Source organism: Syngnathus leptorhynchus, unplaced genomic scaffold (assembly GCF_054491065.1).
Source record: "Syngnathus leptorhynchus isolate UIUO unplaced genomic scaffold, UIUO_Slep HiC_scaffold_775, whole genome shotgun sequence".
NCBI classification, from domain to species: domain Eukaryota; kingdom Metazoa; phylum Chordata; class Actinopteri; order Syngnathiformes; family Syngnathidae; genus Syngnathus; species Syngnathus leptorhynchus.
The window spans coordinates 15,001-25,876 of record NW_028232615.1 but is presented as its reverse complement, the minus strand read 5'-3'; positions in this window follow the sequence as shown (position 1 = coordinate 25,876).

Here is a 10,876-nt window from a genome sequence, read left to right as displayed (position 1 = left end):
CCGAGCGGACACATTCGCTCGCTAGTGCCGTTGGCACTTAGAAAATTTTTCGTTTGTCATGAGCTCCGGGCGGAGACCGGCGTTTTTCGTCTTCCGGGTCCGACCCGGGAACCAGCGCCGAGCGGACACATTCGCTCGCAAGTGCCGTTGGCACTTAGAAAATTTTTCGTTTGTCATGAGCTCCGGGCGGAGAGCGGCGTTTTTCGTCTTCCGGGTTCGACCCGGGAACCAGCGCCGAGCGGACACATTCGCTCGCTAGTGCCGTTGGCACTTAGAAAATGTTTCGTTTGTCATGAGCTCCGGGCGGAGAGCGGCGTTTTTCGTCTTCCGGGTTCGACCCGGGAACCAGCGCCGAGCGGACACATTCGCTCGCTAGTGCCGTTGGCACTTAGAAAATTTTTCGTTTGTCATGAGCTCCGGGCGGAGAGCGGCGTTTTTCGTCTTCCGGGTTCGACCCGGGAACCAGCGCCGAGCGGACACATTCGCTCGCTAGTGCCGTTGGCACTTAGAAAATTTTTCGTTTGTCATGAGCTCCGGGCGGAGAGCGGCGTTTTTCGTCTTCCGGGTTCGACCCGGGAACCAGCGCCGAGCGGACACATTCGCTCGCTAGTGCCGTTGGCACTTAGAAAATTTTTCGTTTGTCATGAGCTCCGGGCGGAGACCGGCATTTTTCGTCATTCGAGGCCGACGGGGGAACCAGCCGGAGCGGACACGTTTGCTCGGAAGAGCCGTTGGCACTTAGAAAAAATTCCGTGTCTCGTGAGCTCCAGGGGGGACAGGCTGGTTTTATTCATCCGTAGCCGACATGGGAACCAGCGCGGAGCGGATTGGTGTTGCGCTGCCATATACCTCATCTCTCTCAAGAGTCCCCCCCTTATACGTGCCGATGGTGTTTTGGAAAACGGGGGGTAACTGGATGAGTACACTGACTAGTGGGACCAAGTACACTAATAGCCCCTGGTACCTAAAATGGAAGTATAGAGGCCGACTTTCGGGCAAGATCACGCCGGGTTAGGCTTCCAGGACCTCGGCTAAGCAATTTTAACGGGTTGCCCGGTTCTTTTTTGAACCAGCCCGGTTCTTTTTTTTTATCCAGCCCGGTTCTTTTTACACTTCCAGCTGGAGCTCGGGAGCGGCTTTTTGCACAAGATCACGCCGTGTTAGGCTTCCAGGACCTCAGCTAAGCAATTTTAACGGGTCGCCCGGTTCTTTTTTGATCCAGCCCGGTTCTTTTTTTTATCCAGCCTGGTTCTTTTTACACTTCCAGCTGGAGCTCGGGAGCGGCTTTTTGCACAAGAACACGCCGTGTTAGGCTTCCAGGACCTCGGCTAAGCAATTTTAACGGGTCGCCCGGTTCTTTTTTGATCCAGCCCGGTTCTTTTTTTTATCCAGCCTGGTTCTTTTTACACTTCCAGCTGGAGCTCGGGAGCGGCTTTTTGCACAAGAACACGCCGTGTTAGGCTTCCAGGACCTCGGCTAAGCAATTTTAACGGGTCGCCCGGTTCTTTTTTGATCCAGCCCGGTTCTTTTTTTTATCCAGCCTGGTTCTTTTTACACTTCCAGCTGGAGCTCGGGAGCGGCTTTTTGCACAAGATCACGCCGTGTTAGGCTTCCAGGACCTCGGCTAAGCAATTTTAACGGGTCGCCCGGTTCTTTTTTGATCCAGCCCGGTTCTTTTTTTTATCCAGCCTGGTTCTTTTTACACTTCCAGCTGGAGCTCGGGAGCGGCTTTTTGCACAAGATCACGCCGTGTTAGGCTTCCAGGACCTCGGCTAAGCAATTTTAACGGGTCGCCCGGTTCTTTTTTTTTATCCAGCCCGGTTCTTTTTTTATCCAGCCCGGTTCTTTTTACACTTCCAGCTGGAGCTCGGGAGCGGCTTTTTGCACAAGATCACGCCGTGTTAGGCTTCCAGGACCTCGGCTAAGCAATTTTAACGGGTTGCCCGGTTCTTTTTTGAACCAGCCCGGTTCTTTTTTTTATCCAGCCTGGTTCTTTTTACACTTCCAGCTGGAGCTCGGGAGCGGCTTTTTGCACAAGAACACGCCGTGTTAGGCTTCCAGGACCTCGGCTAAGCAATTTTAACGGGTCGCCCGGTTCTTTTTTGATCCAGCCCGGTTCTTTTTTTTATCCAGCCTGGTTCTTTTTACACTTCCAGCTGGAGCTCGGGAGCGGCTTTTTGCACAAGAACACGCCGTGTTAGGCTTCCAGGACCTCGGCTAAGCAATTTTAACGGGTTGCCCGGTTCTTTTTTGAACCAGCCCGGTTCTTTTTTTTATCCAGCCTGGTTCTTTTTACACTTCCAGCTGGAGCTCGGGAGCGGCTTTTTGCACAAGAACACGCCGTGTTAGGCTTCCAGGACCTCGGCTAAGCAATTTTAACGGGTCGCCCGGTTCTTTTTTGATCCAGCCCGGTTCTTTTTTTTATCCAGCCTGGTTCTTTTTACACTTCCAGCTGGAGCTCGGGAGCGGCTTTTTGCACAAGATCACGCCGTGTTAGGCTTCCAGGACCTCGGCTAAGCAATTTTAACGGGTCGCCCGGTTCTTTTTTTTATCCAGCCCGGTTCTTTTTTTATCCAGCCCGGTTCTTTTTACACTTCCAGCTGGAGCTCGGGAGCGGCTTTTTGCACAAGATCACGCCGTGTTAGGCTTCCAGGACCTCGGCTAAGCAATTTTAACGGGTCGCCCGGTTCTTTTTTGATCCAGCCCGGTTCTTTTTTTTATCCAGCCTGGTTCTTTTTACACTTCCAGCTGGAGCTCGGGAGCGGCTTTTTGCACAAGAACACGCCGTGTTAGGCTTCCAGGACCTCGGCTAAGCAATTTTAACGGGTCGCCCGGTTCTTTTTTTTATCCAGCCCGGTTCTTTTTTTATCCAGCCCGGTTCTTTTTACACTTCCAGCTGGAGCTCGGGAGCGGCTTTTTGCACAAGATCACGCCGTGTTAGGCTTCCAGGACCTCGGCTAAGCAATTTTAACGGGTCGCCCGGTTCTTTTTTGATCCAGCCCGGTTCTTTTTTTTATCCAGCCTGGTTCTTTTTACACTTCCAGCTGGAGCTCGGGAGCGGCTTTTTGCACAAGAACACGCCGTGTTAGGCTTCCAGGACCTCGGCTAAGCAATTTTAACGGGTCGCCCGGTTCTTTTTTTTATCCAGCCCGGTTCTTTTTTTATCCAGCCCGGTTCTTTTTACACTTCCAGCTGGAGCTCGGGAGCGGCTTTTTGCACAAGATCACGCCGTGTTAGGCTTCCAGGACCTCGGCTAAGCAATTTTAACGGGTCGCCCGGTTCTTTTTTGATCCAGCCCGGTTCTTTTTTTTATCCAGCCCGGTTCTTTTTACACTTCCAGCTGGAGCTTGGGAGCGGCTTTTTGCACAAGAACACGCCGTGTTAGGCTTCCAGGACCTCGGCTAAGCAATTTTAACGGGTCGCCCGGTTCTTTTTTGATCCAGCCCGGTTCTTTTTTTATCCAGCCCGGTTCTTTTTACACTTCCAGCTGGAGCTCGGGAGCGGCTTTTTGCACAAGATCACGCCGGGTTAGGCTTCCAGGACCTCGGCTAAGCAATTTTAACGGGTCGCCCGGTTCTTTTTTGATCCAGCCCGGTTCTTTTTTTATCCAGCCCGGTTCTTTTTACACTTCCAGCTGGAGCTCGGGAGCGGTTTTTTGCACAAGATCACGCCGTGTTAGGCTTCCAGGACCTCGGCTAAGCAATTTTAACGGGTCGCCCGGTTCTTTTTTGATCCAGCCCGGTTCTTTTTTTTATCCAGCCCGGTTCTTTTCACACTTCCAGCTGGAGCTCGGCAGCGGCTATTTGCACAAGATCACGCCGGGTTAGGCTTCCAGGACCTCGGCTAAGCAATTTTAACGGGTCGCCCGGTTCTTTTTTGATCCAGCCCGGTTCTTTTTTTATCCAGCCCGGTTCTTTTTACACTTCCAGCTGGAGCTCGGGAGCGGCTTTTTGCACAAGATCACGCCGTGTTAGGCTTCCAGGACCTCGGCTAAGCAATTTTAACGGGTCGCCCGGTTCTTTTTTGATCCAGCCCGGTTCTTTTTTTATCCAGCCCGGTTCTTTTTACACTTCCAGCTGGAGCTCGGGAGCGGTTTTTTGCACAAGATCACGCCGTGTTAGGCTTCCAGGACCTCGGCTAAGCAATTTTAACGGGCCGCCCGGTTCTTTTTTGATCCAGCCCGGTTCTTTTTTGATCCAGCCCGGTTCTTTTTCCACTTCCAGCTGGAGCTCAGCAGCGGCTTTTTGCACAAGATCACGCCGGGTTAGGCTTCCAGGACCTCGGCTAAGCAATTTTAACGGGTCGCCCGGTTCTTTTTTGATCCAGCCCGGTTCTTTTTTTATCCAGCCCGGTTCTTTTTACACTTCCAGCTGGAGCTCGGGAGCGGTTTTTTGCACAAGATCACGCCGTGTTAGGCTTCCAGGACCTCGGCTAAGCAATTTTAACGGGCCGCCCGGTTCTTTTTTGATCCAGCCCGGTTCTTTTTTGATCCAGCCCGGTTCTTTTTCCACTTCCAGCTGGAGCTCAGCAGCGGCTTTTTGCACAAGATCACGCCGGGTTAGGCTTCCAGGACCTCGGCTAAGCACTTCTAACGGGTCGCCCGGTTCTTTTTTTGAACCAGCCCGGTTCTTTTTACACTTCCAGCTGGAGCTCAGCAGCGGCTTTTTGCACAAGATCACGCCGGGTTAGGGTTCCAGGACCTCGGCTAAGCAATTTTAACGGGCCGCCCGGTTCTTTTTTTGATCCAGCCCGGTTCTTTTTACACTTCCAGCTGGAGCTCAGCAGCGGCTTTTTGCACAAGATCACGCCGGGTTAGGCTTCCAGGACCTCGCCTAAGCACTTCTAACGGGCCCTGGTCCACCCCTGCCAGCGCATTTCAAAACTTGGCATTAATTTCGACCTAAGAGACGAAGTCTGATTTTTTTCTACCACTTGGGCGGCCTTTTTGCACCCAGAACACCCGCACCGGCACCATAAATTCGAAGGGTGCCGAGTGCGTCGGCGCAGATTCTGCGACGGAGTGACACTTCCCTCTTGTGGACATTCGGCGGTAGGTGAAATGCGCACTCGGTCTTCTCTTTTCTTTTCCTTCCAGTGAAACTTTGGCAACATTCTGCGAGCTGCTGGCTTCCAGAACCTCGGCCAAGCAGGTGGAGGATTTTTTTCCACTTCCAGCTGGAGGTGAGGAGGGACTTTTTGGGCAAGATCACGCCGACTTAGCAAGCAAGGTGGAAGTGCCAGCATGCTCCGTGGCTGGAAGTGTGGATGTGCCAGCACCCTCCCTGCCTATGGAAGTGTGGAGCTCCAGCACCCTCCCTGCCTATGGAAGTGTGGAGCTCCAGCACCCTCCCTGCCTATGGAAGTGTGGAGCTCCAGCACCCTCCCTGCCTATGGAAGTGTGGAGCTCCAGCACCCTCCCTGCCTATGGAAGTGTGGAGCTCCAGCACCCTCCCTGCCTATGGAAGTGTGGAGCTCCAGCACCCTCCCTGCCTATGGAAGTGTGGAGCTCCAGCACCCTCCCTGCCTATGGAAGTGTGGAGCTCCAGCACCCTCCCTGCCTATGGAAGTGTGGAGCTCCAGCACCCTCCCTGCCTATGGAAGTGTGGAGCTCCAGCACCCTCCCTGCCTATGGAAGTGTGGAGCTCCAGCACCCTCCCTGCCTATGGAAGTGTGGAGCTCCAGCACCCTCCCTGCCTATGGAAGTGTGGAGCTCCAGCACCCTCCCTGCCTATGGAAGTGTGGAGCTCCAGCACCCTCCCTGCCTATGGAAGTGTGGAGCTCCAGCACCCTCCCTGCCTATGGAAGTGTGGAGCTCCAGCACCCTCCCTGCCTATGGAAGTGTGGAGCTCCAGCACCCTCCCTGCCTATGGAAGTGTGGAGCTCCAGCACCCTCCCTGCCTATGGAAGTGTGGAGCTCCAGCACCCTCCCTGCCTATGGAAGTGTGGAGCTCCAGCACCCTCCCTGCCTATGGAAGTGTGGAGCTCCAGCACCCTCCCTGCCTATGGAAGTGTGGAGCTCCAGCACCCTCCCTGCCTATGGAAGTGTGGAGCTCCAGCACCCTCCCTGCCTATGGAAGTGTGGAGCTCCAGCACCCTCCCTGCCTATGGAAGTGTGGAGCTCCAGCACCCTCCCTGCCTATGGAAGTGTGGAGCTCCAGCACCCTCCCTGCCTATGGAAGTGTGGAGCTCCAGCACCCTCCCTGCCTATGGAAGTGTGGAGCTCCAGCACCCTCCCTGCCTATGGAAGTGTGGAGCTCCAGCACCCTCCCTGCCTATGGAAGTGTGGAGCTCCAGCACCCTCCCTGCCTATGGAAGTGTGGAGCTCCAGCACCCTCCCTGCCTATGGAAGTGTGGAGCTCCAGCACCCTCCCTGCCTATGGAAGTGTGGAGCTCCAGCACCCTCCCTGCCTATGGAAGTGTGGAGCTCCAGCACCCTCCCTGCCTATGGAAGTGTGGAGCTCCAGCACCCTCCCTGCCTATGGAAGTGTGGAGCTCCAGCACCCTCCCTGCCTATGGAAGTGTGGAGCTCCAGCACCCTCCCTGCCTATGGAAGTGTGGAGCTCCAGCACCCTCCCTGCCTATGGAAGTGTGGAGCTCCAGCACCCTCCCTGCCTATGGAAGTGTGGAGCTCCAGCACCCTCCCTGCCTATGGAAGTGTGGAGCTCCAGCACCCTCCCTGCCTATGGAAGTGTGGAGCTCCAGCACCCTCCCTGCCTATGGAAGTGTGGAGCTCCAGCACCCTCCCTGCCTATGGAAGTGTGGAGCTCCAGCACCCTCCCTGCCTATGGAAGTGTGGAGCTCCAGCACCCTCCCTGCCTATGGAAGTGTGGAGCTCCAGCACCCTCCCTGCCTATGGAAGTGTGGAGCTCCAGCACCCTCCCTGCCTATGGAAGTGTGGAGCTCCAGCACCCTCCCTGCCTATGGAAGTGTGGAGCTCCAGCACCCTCCCTGCCTATGGAAGTGTGGAGCTCCAGCACCCTCCCTGCCTATGGAAGTGTGGAGCTCCAGCACCCTCCCTGCCTATGGAAGTGTGGAGCTCCAGCACCCTCCCTGCCTATGGAAGTGTGGAGCTCCAGCACCCTCCCTGCCTATGGAAGTGTGGAGCTCCAGCACCCTCCCTGCCTATGGAAGTGTGGAGCTCCAGCACCCTCCCTGCCTATGGAAGTGTGGAGCTCCAGCACCCTCCCTGCCTATGGAAGTGTGGAGCTCCAGCACCCTCCCTGCCTATGGAAGTGTGGAGCTCCAGCACCCTCCCTGCCTATGGAAGTGTGGAGCTCCAGCACCCTCCCTGCCTATGGAAGTGTGGAGCTCCAGCACCCTCCGTGCCTATGGAAGTGTGGAGCTCCAGCACCCTCCCTGCCTATGGAAGTGTGGCGCTCCAGCACCCTCCGTGCCTGGAGCTATGGAAGTATGGAGCTCCAGCACCCTCCGTGCCTATGGAAGTGTGGAGCTCCAGCACCCTCCGTGCCTGGAGCTATGGAAGTGTGGAGCTCCAGCACCCTCCGTGCCTAGGGAAGTGTGGAGCTCCAGCACCCTCCGTGCCTATGGAAGAGCCACCTCCGCGGGCATGCTGCTCAACCACGCCGGCCCAGAGTTCCAGCCGCTCGGCTACACTCTCTCACAAGCCCCGCCTGGAGCTCCCCAGCCCGCCCCTGGTACCTCAACTACCGAGGCCAGCCGCTCGACCAGGCCGGCCCAGAGTTCCAGCCGCTCGGATAAGCTCTGTCACTCTCCCGCTAAGCAGCCACCGGTAACGGGGAAATGTCGCCGCCTTGTGGACACGCCGTTGTAAATGAATGGGCTTTCGCACTTAGTGCAATTTTCGCCAGCTCCGTGGCTGCAAGTATGGAGCTATGGAGCTATGGAGCCACCAGACAGGCTGGAGCTCTGGAGCTATGGAAGTATGGAGCTCTGGAGCTATGGAGCTATGGAGCTATGGAGCTCTGGGGCTATGGAGCTATGGAGCTATGGAGCTCTGGAGCTCTGGTGCTATGGAGCTATGGCGCTCTGGAAGTATGGAGCTATGGAGCTATGGAGCTATGGAGCTATGGAAGTCTGGAGCTATGGAAGTATGGAGCTATGGAAGTATGGAGCTATGGAGCTATGGAGCTATGGAGCTATGGAGCTATGGAGCCACCAGCCAGCACCCTCCGTGGCTGGATCAATGGAAGTGTTTTAGGTACCAGGCAGCCAAAGGGCCGAGGCCTCACGCTCGACCACGCCGGCGCAGAGTTCCAGCCGCTCGGATAAGCTCTGTCACTCACCCGCCGCGCAGCCACCGGTAACGGGGAAATGTCGCCGCCTTGTGGACACGCCGTTGTAAATGAATGGGCTTTCGCACTTAGTGCAATTTTCGCCAACTCTCTGACTGGAGCTATGGAAGTATGGAGCTATGGAGCCACCAGCCACCCAGGCTGGAGCTATGGAGCTCTGGAGCTATGGAGCTCTGGTGCTATGGAAGTATGGAGCTATGGAGCTATGGAAGTATGGCGCTATGGAGCTATGGAGCTCTGGAAGTATGGAGCTATGGAGCTCTGGAGGTATGGAGCTATGGAGCCCTGGAGCCCTGGAGCTATGGAGCCCTGGAGCCCTGGAGCTATGGAGCCCTGGAGCTATGGAGCTATGGAGCCCTGGAGCTATGGAGCCCTGGAGCTATGGAGCTATGGAGCTCTGGTGCTATGGAGCTATGGAGCTCTGGTGCTATGGAGCTATGGAGCTCTGGTGCTATGGAGCTATGGAGCTCTGGTGCTATGGAGCTATGGAGCTCTGGTGCTATGGAGCTCTGGAGCTCTGGTGCTATGGAGCTATGGAGCTCTGGTGCTATGGAGCTCTGGAGCTCTGGTGCTATGGAGCTCTGGAGCTCTGGTGCTATGGAGCTATGGAGCTCTGGTGCTATGGAGCTATGGAGCTCTGGTGCTATGGAGCTATGGAGCTCTGGTGCTATGGAGCTATGGAGCTATGGAGCCACCAGCCAGCACCCTCCGTGGCTGGATCAATGGAAGTGTTTTAGGTACCAGGCAGCCAAAGGGCCGGGGCCTCACGCTCGACCACGCCGGCGCAGAGTTCCAGCCGCTCGGATAAGCTCTGTCACTCACCCGCCGCGCAGCCACCGGTAACGGGGAAATGTCGCCGCCTGGCGGACACGCCGTTGTAAATGAATGGGCTTTCGCACTTAGTGCAATTTTAGCCAACTCCGTGGCTGCAAGTATGGAAGTATGGAGCTATGGAGCCACCAGCCAGCACCCTCCGCGGCTGGAGCTATGGAAGTATGGAGCTATGGAGCTATGGAGCTCTGGAAGTATGGAGCTATGGAGCTCTGGAGGTATGGAGCTATGGAGCCCTGGAGCCCTGGAGCTATGGAGCCCTGGAGCTATGGAGCTATGGAGCCCTGGAGCTATGGAGCCCTGGAGCTATGGAGCTATGGAGCTCTGGTGCTATGGAGCTATGGAGCTCTGGTGCTATGGAGCTATGGAGCTCTGGTGCTATGGAGCTATGGAGCTCTGGTGCTATGGAGCTATGGAGCTCTGGTGCTATGGAGCTATGGAGCTCTGGTGCTATGGAGCTATGGAGCTCTGGTGCTATGGAGCTATGGAGCTCTGGTGCTATGGAGCTATGGAGCTCTGGTGCTATGGAGCTATGGAGCTCTGGTGCTATGGAGCTATGGAGCTATGGAGCTCTGGTGCTATGGAGCTATGGAGCTCTGGTGCTATGGAGCTATGGAGCTCTGGTGCTATGGAGCTATGGAGCTCTGGTGCTATGGAGCTCTGGTGCTATGGAGCTCTGGTGCTATGGAGCTATGGAGCTCTGGTGCTATGGAGCTCTGGAGCTCTGGAGGTATGGAGCTATGGAGCTATGGAGCCACCAGCCAGCACCCTCCGTGGCTGGATCAATGGAAGTGTTTTAGGTACCAGGCAGCCAAAGGGCCGAGGCCTCACGCTCGACCACGCCGGCGCAGAGTTCCAGCCGCTCGGATAAGCTCTGTCACTCACCCGCCGCGCAGCCACCGGTAACGGGGAAATGTCGCCGCCTTGTGGACACGCCGTTGTAAATGAATGGGCTTTCGCACTTAGTGCAATTTTAGCACACTCTCTGACTGGAGCTATGGAAGTATGGAGCTATGGAGCCACCAGCCACCCAGGCTGGAGCTATGGAGCTATGGAGCTCTGGTGCTATGGAGCTATGGAGCTCTGGTGCTATGGAGCTATGGAGCTCTGGTGCTATGGAGCTATGGAGCTCTGGTGCTATGGAGCTATGGAGCTCTGGTGCTATGGAGCTATGGAGCTCTGGTGCTATGGAGCTATGGAGCTCTGGTGCTATGGAGCTCTGGAGCTCTGGAGGTATGGAGCTATGGAGCTATGGAGCCACCAGCCAGCACCCTCCGTGGCTGGATCAATGGAAGTGTTTTAGGTACCAGGCAGCCAAAGGGCCGGGGCCTCACGCTCGACCACGCCGGCGCAGAGTTCCAGCCGCTCGGATAAGCTCTGTCACTCACCCGCCGCGCAGCCACCGGTAACGGGGAAATGTCGCCGCCTGGCGGACACGCCGTTGTAAATGAATGGGCTTTCGCACTTAGTGCAATTTTAGCCAACTCCGTGGCTGCAAGTATGGAAGTATGGAGCTATGGAGCCACCAGCCAGCACCCTCCGCGGCTGGAGCTATGGAAGTATGGAGCTATGGAGCTCTGGGGCTATGGAAGTATGGAGCTCTGGGGCTATGGAGCTCCGGGGCTATGGAGCTCCGGGGCTATGGAGCTCCGGGGCTATGGAGCTCCGGGGCTATGGAGCTCTGGAGCTCCGGGGCTATGGAGCTCCGGGGCTATGGAGCTCCGGGGCTATGGAGCTCTGGAGCTATGGAAGTATGGATGATCCAGCACCCT